Source organism: Equus quagga, chromosome 4, assembly GCF_021613505.1.
Source record: "Equus quagga isolate Etosha38 chromosome 4, UCLA_HA_Equagga_1.0, whole genome shotgun sequence".
NCBI classification, from domain to species: Eukaryota; Metazoa; Chordata; class Mammalia; order Perissodactyla; family Equidae; genus Equus; species Equus quagga.
This window is the reverse complement of record NC_060270.1, coordinates 124,911,799-124,927,660: the sequence shown is the minus strand read 5'-3', so window position 1 is coordinate 124,927,660 and position 15,862 is coordinate 124,911,799.

Sequence of the window (15,862 nt, the reverse complement as noted above, 5' to 3'; positions counted from 1 at the left end):
AATGAAGAAATGAATAAACAAATGGAGAATAGAAACGATGGAACCTAAGATGGAAAGGAAGGGATGTAATTACTGGATGGATCTTCTGATTAGCAAAAAGGTGGTGAAGTGAACTGACTAGAAGTTTCAGTTAAGTGAAAGATGTATTTCTTATGCGTATTTTTGAGTTGGTAAGCTGGAATGATAGAATACTATAGGTGAAAAAGTTATATAAAAAACGTGATTTTTGGAAGTGGCGAGTATAGCTAATGTATTAAATTTATTTCAAAGAAATTAAGCACTTTAACCAAGGCACAATTGAGTTACTTTATGCTTAGTTTCCACCCTCTACGCCGTCCTCCTTGGATCCATCCACCCTCTAAGGAAGGGTCTTGCCTTACTTTCTACTGGGTTCTCTTCCCTCATTTGTCTCGAGATTTTTCTGAATAGCAATCTTCACTCCTCCCTACTGACATCTCTTAATGTCTTTGAGAGAAGGGGAAGTCTCTTCTACCAGAAAGGTACCTGGACAGTAGCCAGAGGTGGTTCATTCTCTACCCCTGACTTGAAGAGGAGATAATTCATTCATATTAAATATATACACTATTTTTAGTGGCGTATTACATATGACTTAGTGTTCCAGGTTATGTTTCTAAAATAAAGAAGAGTCTCCCAGAATACTTTTTTGTAAATTTTTTTCTTTTTTAAGGAAGATTAGTGCTGAGCTAACATCTGCTGCCAATCCTCCTCTTTTTTTGCTGAAGAAGACAGGCCTGAGCTAACATCTGTGCCCATCTTCCTCTACTTTATATGTGGGACGCCTGCTTGACGAGCAGTGCTAGGTCTGCACCCGGGATCCGAACCGGTGAACCCTGGGCCACTGAAGTGGAAAGTGCAAACTTAACTGCTGTGCCACCGGGCTGGCCCCCTCCCAAAATACTTTCAAAGCAAAAGTTTATATTTAACAATACCATTTTTGCTTGACTCAAACTATATATTTAAAGATATTTTACTTGTTAAAGAGTTTGCTCTGACAGCAATAAAAACAGAATGCATTTAAAATTTTGAAGTATAGATTTAGAGAAAATAATATATTTACAAATTTCTGATACCATATGAAATATCACACACACATAAATTGAAGTGTAAGTGATAAAAATATAGAGATAACTATAAAATATGGTGGCCCATTAGGATGTACTGCATACTTTAGTAACACCATAAAAATATCATTTGAGTTATTTCTTTTTGCAACAGGAGGTGAATATTCCAATTAGCCATTTGATATTTGAGATCTGTAAGAAAAGTTGTAACCTGATTGAAAATGCATTAATAAATAATTTAAACCTAAGTTGACTATACTTTTATATATATTTAATTTACAGACAAATTTCTAATAATTTGCCTAATAATGAATAAAATACATGAAGACCAGTTATTTGTCATGGATAAATATACACACAACTTTATTGTACTATAAGCTTTTTTTATCTTCATTTTACTTGAAAAGTCAATATCACAAGTCCAGAGGCCAAATATTCCATTTCAGTTATAATTATTTTTCATGACCTAATGTTCACATAACAATTCAATGGTAATATTCCATCTGAAAAACCTAAGATATGTCATAATTTACGTTTATTCAACTGTACTTATAGTCATAGGTCTGATATGCATAAAAGCTACATCATAATACTTGAGAAACTCTCCATATTAGCTTCCTATTGCTACTGTTGCATTTTACCACACATTTTGTGCCTTAAAACAACACAAATTTATTATCCTATAGTTCTGGAGTTCAGAATTCTGGAAGAGGTCTTATTTAGCTAAAATCAGTGTCTTTGAAGGGCTGTGTTACTTTCTAAGTCTCCAGGGGAGAATCTGTTTCACCCTTTTCCAGCTTGTAGAGCCCACCTGTATTCCTTAGATCGTGATCCCTTCCTCCGTCTCTAAAGTGCGTCACTCCAACCTCAGCTTCCATCACCACATCTCCTTTTTCTGACTCTGATCCTCTTGCCTCCCTTATATGAGTCCTTGTGATTGCTTTGGACCTACCTGTACAATCCAGGATAATCTCTCCCTTTCTCAACATGCTTGATTTAATCACATCTGCCAAATCCATTTTAATATGTAGGGTAATTTATTTACAAGTTCTAAGGGTTAGGGTGTGGACATTTAGGGAGTCATTATTCCAGTCAGCCACACACACACACACACACACAAACACTAGAGAATATGCTCCGGAATTTAACATTTTTATAAAATGATGTTATGATTCATGACTATCATTAGCTGTCTGGGTTGTAATTAGTGAAAATTGTTAATGCTTCCCTTGGTGTTATAAACCTTATTCAACCCAATACTGTAATCCATCTGTATTCTAAATTTCAGCTTGGCTAACTCACTTTGAATATAAAATACTATTATGATTTTGTGAAATAATGTACTCAGCATTTATTCTATTGAATGACACATTTCGGGTAGGCATTTTGTGTAGGATGTAGATACAAAGATGAATAAGAAGTGATCTCTGTCAAAGATAAACAAGAAGAACGTGCGGGGCAGATAACGTAAATGTAATGTAAGAGCGGTAAAGTCAATTATTATAATGTAAAAGAAATCAAGACGGTATGAAGGAACAGAAAAGGCAAGCGACTTTTGATATAGAATACTGGTAAAGACTTCACAGAAAAATGCCATTGGTTTTGATTTTAAAAGATGAAAAGAATTTTGACTAGTGCAGATAGAGGAGAGAAAGAAGGCATCCTAGGGAATGAGAAGCATTTGTGAGATGATATGACAGCAGAAAGCATGTAGCTGGAAACATACTAGCAGCTAGGCTGAAGCAAAGGCAAGATGATGTGCGTGACCAGGTGTTATGCCTTGAAAGACAGGTTAGGATCAGATTATGGAGAAATTTTAATGCCATACCAAGGAGTTGGAATTCCATCACAATGTGAAGCCACTAAAGAATTCTAAAATAGGATTTCACATTTTGAGATGTGATTTGTTTTGAGTATCTACTCTATTGCACACCTTATTCTTGGTAATGAGGGTATAGTGTGGACCTTCTATTCTAATGGCCAGTTAATAGTTCTTGGGATCTTGTCTTTTTATTTGATTCCTGATTTGGTTTGGTTTTTATGATTTAATACTTCCAATATAAACAGATCATATTGTATGCGTATACATATATATTCTATAGAATACAAATATATATAAATTCTACTGAATAATGTGATAACATTATATGCTTGTACATCTGAGGAAGAGTAATTGAAGTTTCTCAGTGGAATTTTCCTTTCTCCAGAAGGGGGCAGCACAGTCCTTGTGTAAGACAGTAGACTAACAATTCCCAGAATGTCTCCAGAAGAGTTTGGAAAATGAGAGACTGGATTTTAACAGACTTCTTCTCAGCTTTTTAAAAGGAAAATCCCTATGGAAAAAGTTGTCCACTTAGAAATACGTGAATTTCTTCAGACCAGGGTCCATCTGGTACTGTAGTAATTCATGCATTCACGCTCATTTCGCCACCTGAGTGCCTGATGGAAAATTTTATTCCCCTCCCCCTACACTTCACGACAAGGTTCTTGTGTTTCAATCCTCCACGTGGATTTCCTGAGACACTTAGCATACTGATAACAATACCTTTTTTATTTTTTTGCTTCAATTTACCTTCACTTACATTAAATCAGCATTCAAACCCATTTAGGTATGAACATATAACAAGATTCATAAGGCTTTTCTCCTATCCATCTTTTGATTGATGTAAAATCATGCACCACCGCATGACTTCTCCTATCAGTTGCTGATATATGTTTTCCTCCTTCACAAACTTATAAAATCAGATTGATTGAAGGGATTCTAGATGGTAATACAAAAGTCCTCATATGCCTTCACGTCAATCAACAACAAACCCACTCACAAACATATCTGTCCTTAAGCTTTGCTTTCAGAGCCCCTCTCAACTTCCCTTCACACGTTGGACATCTAGTATTCAGGCCACTCAAATCGCCCCTGTCCAATCTCTCCTTGAAATGCTGTGTGACGGATGCTCTACCTTCACTCTCTCACACACGGCTCATTAGTGTAGCTTCCAAATTAACTGATTTCTTTTTTTGTAGTTATCCAATATCCTGCTTTTAAAGCCAATACTTATTTTGCTAAGATTACTCTATAGCTGGTCTTATAGAGAATCCCCAGCACATACAAGCAGACATTACAAAGGAATCTTTGGCTTAATGTGACGATATAGGAAAGCGTTTGGGTGCATTGTCTGTTCCTTGAAAGTACCTTTGTGATTCTTCTAAAGAGACTAAAAATTGACCTCTCTTTGGACTTTAGTTTCTTAATTAGCATAATGATGGTGTTTGAATAGTTGACCTGGGCTTTCTCTAAAATTGTCTAGTTTCATGATACAGCTGTGCTTTGGCATACTCAGAGAATACTCATCACTTTCGTATATTTATCTGCATGATGAATAGATGTTCCTCAGAGCTCTACACTTTCCCTTATATTCAAATCAAGATGGTGGTGGGCCTCCAGGCTCACTTACGGCTAAGCGACTTTCATCCACTCTACCTTTCAGAACTTATGATTCAATTTCACGTTTCTAAAAACTGACGCATTTCTGCAGTTCAAACTTACAGGGACATCACTGAATATTAGAATCTGTGACTGACCAGTAGGCAGATATCAGGGGTCTACTGACGAACACGGAAAAAATAATATGTTACTATATATTTCCTCCAAGTTTCATATTTTAATGTATTTATTGGCCACATTTTGTTTGCTCTTATTGCCATATTTATTTACATTAATCTTGATGTTATGGCATTTATCACACAATGAAAAATTACTAAATGTCTTAGCAACATTTGTCTCAAATATTAATGATAAAGTTAATTTAGAATAATGACATTTAGAAATAATGTTGATAATGTTTAATAATGTCTTACAGCATTTTAAAAAAAGCGTTTATGCAAATACTTATATATCCCAGATAAATGCATGGAGTGTGGTTTCTGTTTAGAGTTGGTCCAGTTTTGCTAAACCATTTTGAAGTCAGCCAGTCAAAAACATAATTATAGTTGTTAAATGCAAGCCTTTCTTGTGAAATGCAGAATACAGACTTAATATTTCTGCCTTAGTTGGGTAAAACTGTTGATCTATTTTCCTATCATATAAAGATATTCCAGATAAAAATGCTTATGTATTATAATTCTTCAGAAAAGTACATCTAAATTATATATAATACTCTAATTTTTCCATATAGTATACAAGCAGTGGGTTAAGAAAAAGATCAAGCTATTTAACGTTTAGTCAGCGGCAATATTAAAATTATGTCCTATTTTCTCCACACTAACTTGAGTTCCTAAGAAAAACATAAAAATCATAATGGCCAAATCTGTCCAGAATGTAAATCAAATTGATTACTTTCTCAGTTTTTTCAGATCTTTGTTTTAATTTTAATAAGTTGGTATAGTTTACTGTGCCAAAAACCAATTTCCAATCGAGTTGGCTTTATTTTGTTAGTATGACAAATTACATTGATGAAGTTCTGAATATTGACTCAACCTTGCTTTCCCAGAATTCATCTCACTCAATCATGCTGTATATATAATGGATTGTATTTGAGGTGTTTTGTCTAGGATTTTAACGTGTGTTTTCGTGAAAGATCCTGCTCTGTAGTTTTTTTTTTTTTCCCTCCACCCTTCTCTTGTGCATGTGTGTGTGTGTGTGTTTTTGTATGTGTGTGTTGCCTTTGTCTGGTGTTGGTATTAGGGTAACGCTGGCCTAGAAAGAGTTGAGAAGTTTTGTTTCCTCTTTTGCTTTTTGGAAGAGGTTGTGCAGAATTGGTGTTAATTCTTTAAATGTTCAGTAGAATTCTCCACTAAAATCATCTAGGTTTTAAGATTTCTTTATTGGAAGCTTTAAATTACTGATTCAATATGTTTTAATAGTTTCAGAGGATTCTGATTATCCATTTCATTTTGAGCAAGTTTCGGTCATCTGCGCTTTTTGAAGAATTGGTCTGTCTTCTAAGCAGTCTATTTGCACAGAGTCATTCCTATTATTCCCTGATTATCCTTTTAGGGTCTGCAGCAAACGTCCCTCTCTTCATCCCTGATACTGGAAATTTACGTCTTTTTCTCATTTCTTTGCCTGTCTTGCTAAAAGTTTATCAACTTTCTTTTTAAAGAACCAGCGTTTTGCTTCATTGATTTTCTCTATTGTTTCTCTGGTTTTGATTTCTGCTCTTACCTGTCTTTTTTCTTTCCTTGTGTTGCTTTGGGTTTCTTTTGATCTTTTCCTGGCTTCTTGAAGTCAAAGTAGACAATTATGCCAAACCATATTGGAAACCGAAGCAAAAGAAAAAATCAGTAATATTGATCCTGTCTTTAATTAAAATGTGGCTAATTCTTACATCATGGATTTTTGGTATTAATTTTTATTTTTCAAATATTACATTAAAGTCTAATTTATCTCAATTATTGAAGCTTTTGGTGACTTTAAAATTGTGCCTCTGACGTAACTACTTCCCCAGCCTGACCCTCGTACTAGTCCTGCTTTGATCTAACTTCATTTGTTTTGTTTTTTTTTTTTTGAGGAAGATTGGCGCTGAGCTAACACCTGTGCCCATCTTTCTGTATTTTATATGTGGGACGCCTGCCACAGCATGGCTTTGATGAGTGGTGCTTAGGTCTGCCTCCGGGATCTGAACTGGCGCACCCCGGGCCGCTGAAGCAAAGTGCGTGAACTTAACCACTACGCCACCGGGGGGTCCCCTAAATCTAACTTCTCTTATTAAGAAATACGTAGGCTATGATTTTGCCCTTGTAACACTTTTAAATACCTCCTTAATGATAGTATATTAGGGAGCTACTTTTCAATCTTTGCATGACCCCCGTTGTGTTAAGCTGAGCTCCCCAGAGAGCAGACTCTGAGGAGTGGTTTCTGGGAAAGTGATTTATTTAAAAATTTTCCCAGGCGTTTATGGTAGAAGAGGGTAGGAAGAAGGAGAAGGGAGAGAAAGAAGTCAAGAAAGAGAGAAAGAGTGCAATTTTAGGTCAAATCCCTGGCAAGTTGGCTTTAATCGGATCTTGCGGGAGAGCCTGGGAGTGTAAATTATGCCCCAGAATTGTCCCTATTTGAAGGAAGGAAGCTGACCTTCCATCCACTTGAAACCATCTAAAGTCAAAGCTGGACAGGGGCGGATTGGGGAGAATCTCCCAACCACATCAACTCTTTGCTCTTGAATGCAAAGTAGCTCCATCAGCTTGAGGCCAGTCTTTAGAAAAAGTTAAGATACTGACTTGGCCATGGGAAGCAAAAAGGCAGCAGAAGTGTCATAAAGAAATGGTAAAAATGGGGGGACCTGGGGCTGGCCCCTTGGCCGAGTGGTTAAGTTCGTGCACTCCACTGCAGGCATCCCAGTGTTTTGTTGGTTCGAATCCTGGGCAGGGACATGGCACTGCTCATCAAACCACGCTGAGGCAGCGTCCCACATGCCACAACTAGAAGGACCCACAACGAAGAATATACAACTATGTACCGGGGGGCTTTGGGGAGAAAAAGGGAAAAAAAACAAAATCTTTTTAAAAAAAAAATGGGGGGACCTGGACAGATCTCCAACCGTGTGGGTTATATCCATTATGCAGGTATATACCAATTACAGCTACAGAAGGAATTTCAGGGATCTATGCACACTGTGATACAAATTAAAATGACTCAGTTTGAATATTGCTTATTGACTTTAAATATATATACATGCACATATATTTATATATACACTCTTTCTCTCTATATACATACTCACTTCTCCCTCTCTCTGTCTTTCTCTCTCTCTCTTTCCAGGGATTAGCCTTCTGGTACTGTGTCTTTAAAATAAAACTTGGGAGAATAGATAAGCTATCAGAAGTGTGGATAAAGAAGATATTAGGAGAGTAGCTAGATAAGATATTAGGAGCAGTTCCTACATTTGCCTTAATACATTCTTAAAACTGTAAGTCAAAACTCTCTTTGTATTGTTTTGAAATTTTTTGCTCTTGTAACACTTAAAATAATTTTGAAAAACTATGGATCACCTCAAACATTTTTAAGTAGAAATCTATATTTTATCACTACAAAGTTTAAAATGAATATAGCACTCTTAAATGATTCCCTTTAATATATATAATAGTATGTTATATACTACTTTAGGTTTATATAAATATAGTCACATAAAATACATTATATTAAATATATTATCAATTATACACTAATTTTCATATATTAATATAAATCGCTATTATATCTGTATATCTACACATAATTGTGATTTAATATCCACCAACATCTATGTAAAAACACACAAAAATGATTTTCCTTAAGAGTCAGGCATTTTACTTTGTTCCCTTTCTCCTTTGAATTAATATTTCCATTCTACTTGCCAATAGAAATTTATACTAATTAATATTCTATTATGATTGTGCTTTTTAAAACTTATTCAGGGGACTGGTGGCATAGCAGCTAAGTTCACATGCTCCACTTTGGCGGCCCAAGGTTCATGGGTTTGGATTCTGGGTATGGACCTAGCAGCACTGGTCAAGCCATGCTGTGGCAGCATCCCACATAAAATAGAGGAGGATTGGCACACATGTTAGCTCAGCAACAATCTTCTTCAAGCAAAAAGAGGAATATTGGCAACAGATGTTAGCTCAGGGCCAGTCTTCCTCCCCAAAGAAAAAAACCAAACAAACTTCTTCAAGCAGATCATTTCTTTTTTTAAAGAATGTATAAGGAAATTGAGTATGTTAAAATTTCTTCCCCTAAACATATCTATGTCCCTTTTCCACTAGGAGTATGTATACACTAGTTTAAACACCTAATGTTATGATATTTTTAGAAATATAATTATATTATTAAATTGAAAATCATTATATAAATATATTATAAGTATTTAGAACATGTGTTTATATTCTAAATATAAATCTGTTATAAGGTTTAAAAAAACACATCTTATATATCCTTTAAATTCTCTTGGTTGTGTTAGAAATTACACGTACATTTTCCTTTCTCATTCCTAGAAAATTTTATCTCCATAATTGGGTAAAATATTTGAACTGTTTGACTCTATAACTTTTATTTAAAAATAAAATCTTAACAATTTACGACAACATAAAATACATATGTCTATTCCTTCTTCTTTTCAAACCAATCTTCCACCATCCCAGAGATATACAATATTATCATCATTGAAAAGAAAAAGTTAGGGGAGTAATGGGGATCAATAACTATAACATACGGGATTTTTTTTAATTCCTTGCTGAAATAAATTGCTGTATTACTTTCTTTGTAAACCAGAGTCTTCTTTAACTGTTGTCTTTTATGTCTCCTTAATTCAGTTGAATAACTTATAATTAGTATGTTCTAATAGCCTCCACCATGAATACAAATATTTCCAAGGACAATTACAATTAAGATTTTTAGCATATAAAAAATTTACTAAAGTTTTCAAACAATTGTGTCAATTGTGGTCCTCAATCAAATTTATATTGAAGAACATATGCATGACTCAACTCTGTTAGAAAAAATCTCACATTGAACTTTCCAAATGCTTAATGGTTGCTCTTAGGAAAATAAGTTAGTGTGCTAAGATATAAGATGGATATGACAGATTGTTTTTTCTTTAGAAGATTAATGCTTTTTTATTTAGGTGAATGAGTGATTTGTTTAAACAATAGTGTTTATTCTTCAAAATAACTGGATATATGAGAATTATCCCATTTAATAAAAATATAATTTGTTTTAATTATTTCTAGGGAAGTAGTATAGTGCTCAGAATTGATAAAAATTAAAAACTGAAAAAACATTTATTTTATCATATGTGCTGCCTCTAAATACTTCAGAAACAAAGCAAATAAGTTTCTCAGATCAAATGAGTTACATTAGCAACATGTACCAAAGGGAAGGATGTAATGAGGTAAAATAACACAAACAACTAACTTTCAAACACTGAGGCATTATTAGAATGTTATTGACTTTTCTGGATATAATTAAGGTGTCAAAGGAAAACACATCTTAAATTCGTACATCCTAAAATAATTTAGTTAATCTGCAATTTTGCCTCAAAGCGAAAGCATAAATGGTCTTTCCAATGGAATAAAAAAACAAATGCCATTATATGTATTTCTTAATGAATTTATAAAATTACACAATACCAATTTTTAAGAGTTCATTTAGATACAAATATCTAGTGGTCTAAATGAGGTAAATGTAGAGATACTGTTTGGAGACAATATTTTTTATTTTATTATATTTTAACTTTCTGAAAGAGTTTCTGCTATGTATTAAGATATCCTGTAGATTAAAGATATCTTTATGTAGATTATTAAGTCAGACAGTTGTCCTATAGTCAATTATTTTATATATAAGAAACTTCAAATAAATTGTGTGGGGAAAGAACAGACATTTTTCAGAGTAGATAGCAGAGGAGAAATTTGCACAACAAGTATTAACGCAGAAAGATGCTATTGGCATAGTCATTGTGATGGGATCAATAGAGTTAAAGGATATAAACACATTGTCAAAACAAGTAAATGGAATTACAAGAAGAAATAAGAAAATTGCATTGGCAGTACAGAGTGCAATTAAACTTGTGTTTACTCTATGACAAACTTTTTCCAGATATCTATCAGGGAAATTCACACACAGAAACTTAAGTATATGTATAAGGATATTTACTGTAATGTTGTTTATAGGAATGAGAATTTGCATGGAATTGGAGATTCTTTAGTACAAGAAAGAAAGTAACATATTGTGCAGATACATTGTGGCATATTATGTAGCAGTTAGAATTTATGGGTTTATGTAGACGATTGGCAACATGACTAAATTTTTAGAATAAAATAAAAAATAATTATACAGCATAAGTTCTATAGTGACATACTTATTCAAATTAAACACATATACACCACCATCACCTCTACCACCAGCCACGCTATAGGTTTTCACAGTTATGTAGATATTCAAAGACAGAGATCAGAGGCATTACAGTGGATGCATGTTGGAGTAAGGGTATAGAAGTGGGATTTATAATGGTGTGAGAAAAAATATATATCAATATAATTATATCTATACATATACTATAAACATATATGTGTATGTGTATATAGAGATGGATATATTTGTACTATTTGTAATTTATAGATGATAAACATATGTATGTGTGTATGTGTGTATATACGTATATACATGAATGTATGTATGTGTGCACATATATATATATATACACATATGAATGAAAGAGAAAATAGAGGTCTTGAAAAGACTTGATCCAATGTCCATTTTTCTTTTTCTCTGAAAAACAAAATTCTGATTTTGTTTAGGGCAGCAATCACTTTACAAAAAAAATCAAAATTCTAGTCTTCCTTATAGCTAGAGCTAGACATGTGACCCAGTATTGGACAATAGTGTATAAATAAAGTTACAGGAAAGAATGTTCTGGAAAGTATTTTTTAAAGGGATTAGTTTGACTGACTTCAACTCTATAACTTTTGCCCTTTCTCCTTTCCCCTTCTTCTTTCTAGAACAGACATATGCCTGCCATAGGCAAGTGATGACAGAGATAGAAGATAGAAACATTTTTGATTTCTTATCTTGAGACTTCTTAATATGTAAACCCTCCCCTCAACATACATTATTTGAATTACCATTAGTTTAATATGAAATAAGGAATGATTACCTTAGCCTTCTAAATCTGAGGTAGGGTAAAACTGCCTCCACTGATGTTATGAACATTTGAATGTTTTGAACAGTTTTGATAAAATACACTTAAGAGACATTCTAATATTTTCTCTGCAGTAATCCCAGTGGATGCAGTTACAAAGGAACAAAATAGGTTTATCTAGTTCATAAAATTGTTCACTGGATTTTAGCTTTCAATACTCTGTTACAGAGATTAAACACAAATCAGGTATTTGGAGTGTGTCGTCCATGTCTGCCACATTGGAGTCCATGTGCCTTCTGCACTTCTGAGTGTGAAGTGCCTTGTATTCTTTCCCCTGAGTCAGTTATGTTGAAGTTTATTTTATAGGAAATGCTGAGATAAAATTAAAAATTCATTTTATATTTGATTTGAAATATAAGAAGTTCTTGAGTTCCTCTCTCATCTGGAAACCTAAATGATGTAGCTGATTATTAAACGTTTCATTATTTAAATAATATACGACTTTTTTGGATATGTGTAAACACTACCTCTATTAACTCGCTAAATCCAGAAGACAGTGTTTATGTTGACGTGTATACTGAAGACAGTCTTTCCCTAACCTCCACAACCAATTCAAGAGCTCTTGCTTATCTGTCATGCTCTAAACTTGTCCATTTATCCAAGAATAAGGTCCCTATTACTTTTTCTTTAATTGCTTAGGGCTCTGACTATAACACGAGTTCTATAATACTTTGTTCCAGTCTTACATTCATGTCTATGTTGTGGTTTTAGAATACATCTCTCCCTAAGACCTAATCCTGCGTGTCAATTGTTAGTTGCCTGCTCTGCTTTTCTGGCTAAAACCTTGGGCCTTCAAATTGATATGCACCTTGAATAATTGTAGTAGATTGAATTATTGGTCCTAATTCTTTCCTACTCCCTATATCCACGTCCTTTGACAGCTAATTTCTCAGTTCCTTTTGCTAGTGATGGCATGTACTTCCCAGCCTCTTGACTTGGGGATTTGTCCTGTGACGTGCTTTGGGAGTAGAACATGGTCAGAAAGAATAATGTGTATTTCTAGCCCAGGCCTTAAGAGGCATCAGGTGTTTCTACTTGCCTTCTTGTGCCTCTGTCAAAGTTGTAAGAAGAGCTTCCCTTGGAATCCCAAGAGAAAAGATCATCTAAGTCCTAACCAACCCACAAATCATGAGAAATAAATATGTTTTGCTGTATGCCTCTGAGATGTTGTGGTTATCTGCTATGCAGTAAAAGCTAATCAATACGGTAATGCTAGTTTTTCTTGCATTTTTTCGGCCAGCTGTTGGGGCTTCAGATGTAACATCTGACACAGCTAGTTCTTTAGGGGATGCACATGCAGAAGAGCATGGATTCATCGGTTCAGGCCTAAGAGAAGTCCAAATGCATGTGGTGTTTAGAAATCAGGCAAACCTATTCATCTGCAAAGATGTCTTTGATATCAAAGTCCTTGGTTGCAAGCAACAAAAGAGATTTTGAATAAATAAATTAAAAAGCAGAAGTGTGTTAGAAGGTATCTAATAGATCAGAGAATCTGTGGAAAAGCTTGAAAACATGGTTCAAAAAATGGCAAAAAGCAAGTTGGCTGGGCAGAAGGAATAGAGCCACTATCACAGCCCAGAAAACACATGATTATGAGGCTATTGTGAATACCAGCAATACAGAACACTGAGTGGGCCGTAAAGGTTAACTCTGAAGACATAATCCCTCTTTTCTTATATTTTTGAAATACTCCTTTGAGATGTAAATTTCCAGACTGGACACCTAATTGGCCACATCTAGTCCACATGCCTGCATTCTGGATGCCAAGAAGTAGAGAGAAGTACCTGCATGCGTTGAAGGGGACGGGGGTAGATTTGGAGACTTAAGCTTCTGTGGTGGAAAGTGGAGACCTACCTTCTAGCCCAAATCATACAACAGTGGAAGGATGTTCAAGATACAGAAGATGTTCAAATGTGGGGTATTAAACAACCACCACAGCAATGAATGATCTCTACAATATTCCTGGGGAATCACATTTAACCAAAGTAAAAGAACTGAAGCAAGACATACAAGAATCAGGAAAAGAGATCAAGTGCTATCACAATCTGGCAGGGTAAGGTAGGCACAGAGCCAAACCACAAATGAAGTGTCAAATCAGGACAGTCTAAGGAAAGAAATGAGGTTCAGACGGATGAAAAAATATTTTGAGGTCTTAATTTTATGAATTGTGGCCCTTCTTCCCAAAGATCCTTCAGATGAGAGTGACTTCTGTGTTATGCATGTACCCTTCCATTAAAGTGACTAAGCCACCCCCACCCCCTGGGGACTCCCTTACATTTTGCAGAGGATGACAGAACCCTGGCCAAAGCTGTAATGGGACTCCATGAACGATAACATTTGGTACCCAGCAGCCAAAATGAGAGCTTTTCCACTCCTTCATGAGACACTCACTTTTAATTTTTCCTTGCTGAAAGATTCTTAGCATGGCAAATTGAGGCTAATAAAATAAATCTGACCTTCTTCATAGAGGGTGTAAATATGTGCACAGTTACTCTCTATGTAATTTTCTGCAGTACCATTTTGATGTGCTGACAGTTTCTGATGAAGGTGGTATTTATCTGTTAAAGTTTTAAGAAACACTAAATTGAGGCTTATTATTTCCTTTTTTCAAGAGAAGAGCTTATTGATTAGGGGCTCATAGATTCCTAAAACCAAAAGAGACATAAAAATTCCCCTCATTTCACAGAAAAGTCTTCTGAGACCAGTGGAACGTTAATGGTTTGACAATTGCTATAGTCAATAAGGGGCAGATATGGGGTTAAAACCAAACTCCCCTTATTGCTTCTCCAATGAAAATGTTTCATTTGTAGGTATAGAGCACATATTTTGCATGTTGTTATTGTTCAAATTCTTTATACCAGGAGTCAAAAATTCAGCTCTAGAGGGGCCAGTAAGGTCATATAACTGAGTGAAGAGGAATAATGAAAGTCTGTAGATGTGTACTGTGTAAATGGTAGCACAAACTGGAAAGCCAGCGCCCTATCTAAAGAGGTTGCTCCTGCTGGTTCAGCTCCTGCTGGCTGTTGCCATTCGTAGTCACGCCCAAAGTGGCCACATGCGGTTGTTTGTTTCAAATATCTCTATTTTTAAAAGTTGTATTTAGAATAAAAACTGACCAAGATGAAGCCCAGATCAGACTCTTCTAGGAGATGATTTTGGTCTACAGGCTGCCAGTTTATAATTGCTACTTATACCACCTACTACGCAATCATGGGGAATAATATCAATATCATTCATTGACTCAGAAAACAAGAAATATTCAGCATCACTGCCCTCAGTGTGAAAGCCTATTGAAAGAAAATAAAATGAATTATGCTTTTAAAAGCTTCTAAATCAATTAGTATAAAAGTTGATTTGTCACCATTAAAGCATATTGCTTTAAGGTCTACAAAAACTACCATCTACGAGAAATGTTCACTTTAATATGAACAATGGTAGAGATTATTAATCTCATCAGAAATAATCTAAGAAAATATAACTTGGAACAGGTGATCAATACATCCACATTAACTTTGATAAACAATCCATTAAACTCATGCATAAAATGTAGACAAATCTCCTTAGCTCTTCATATAACTGAACACCTTGTCAATTTCTTCACTAATAATTCAGTGTTGATTAACTGACTGGTAGTTTCTCTCAGAATTAGTCATCGATAATCATGATACAATGATGCCAGTAAGAAGTAATTCTCCCTAAACTAGTAGATGTGATTGTCATTCTGTTGTAAAAAATTCAACATTCATTTGAAATGGCAAAATAAAGTCATTTCCTGTTTCTTATCTAGTTGACGAATTTGCCAATGCAACCTAGAAACATCTGTATGCAGGTTTTTAATTTTTCAATTCATTTCGGTAAATACCAAGGACTGCGATAGCTGAATCATATACTAATAAGAGTATGCTTAGTTTACAAGAAACTGCCAAACCATCTTCCAAAGTGGCTGTACTATTTTGCATTCCCACTAGAAAAGAATGAGAGTTCCTGTTATTTCACATCCTTGCAAGGATAGCTGTATGATTCCAACTATATGACATTCTGCAAAACTATGGAGACAGTAGAAAGAGCAGTGGTTGCCAGGGGTTAGAAGGCAAGAGGGGGTGAATAAGCAGA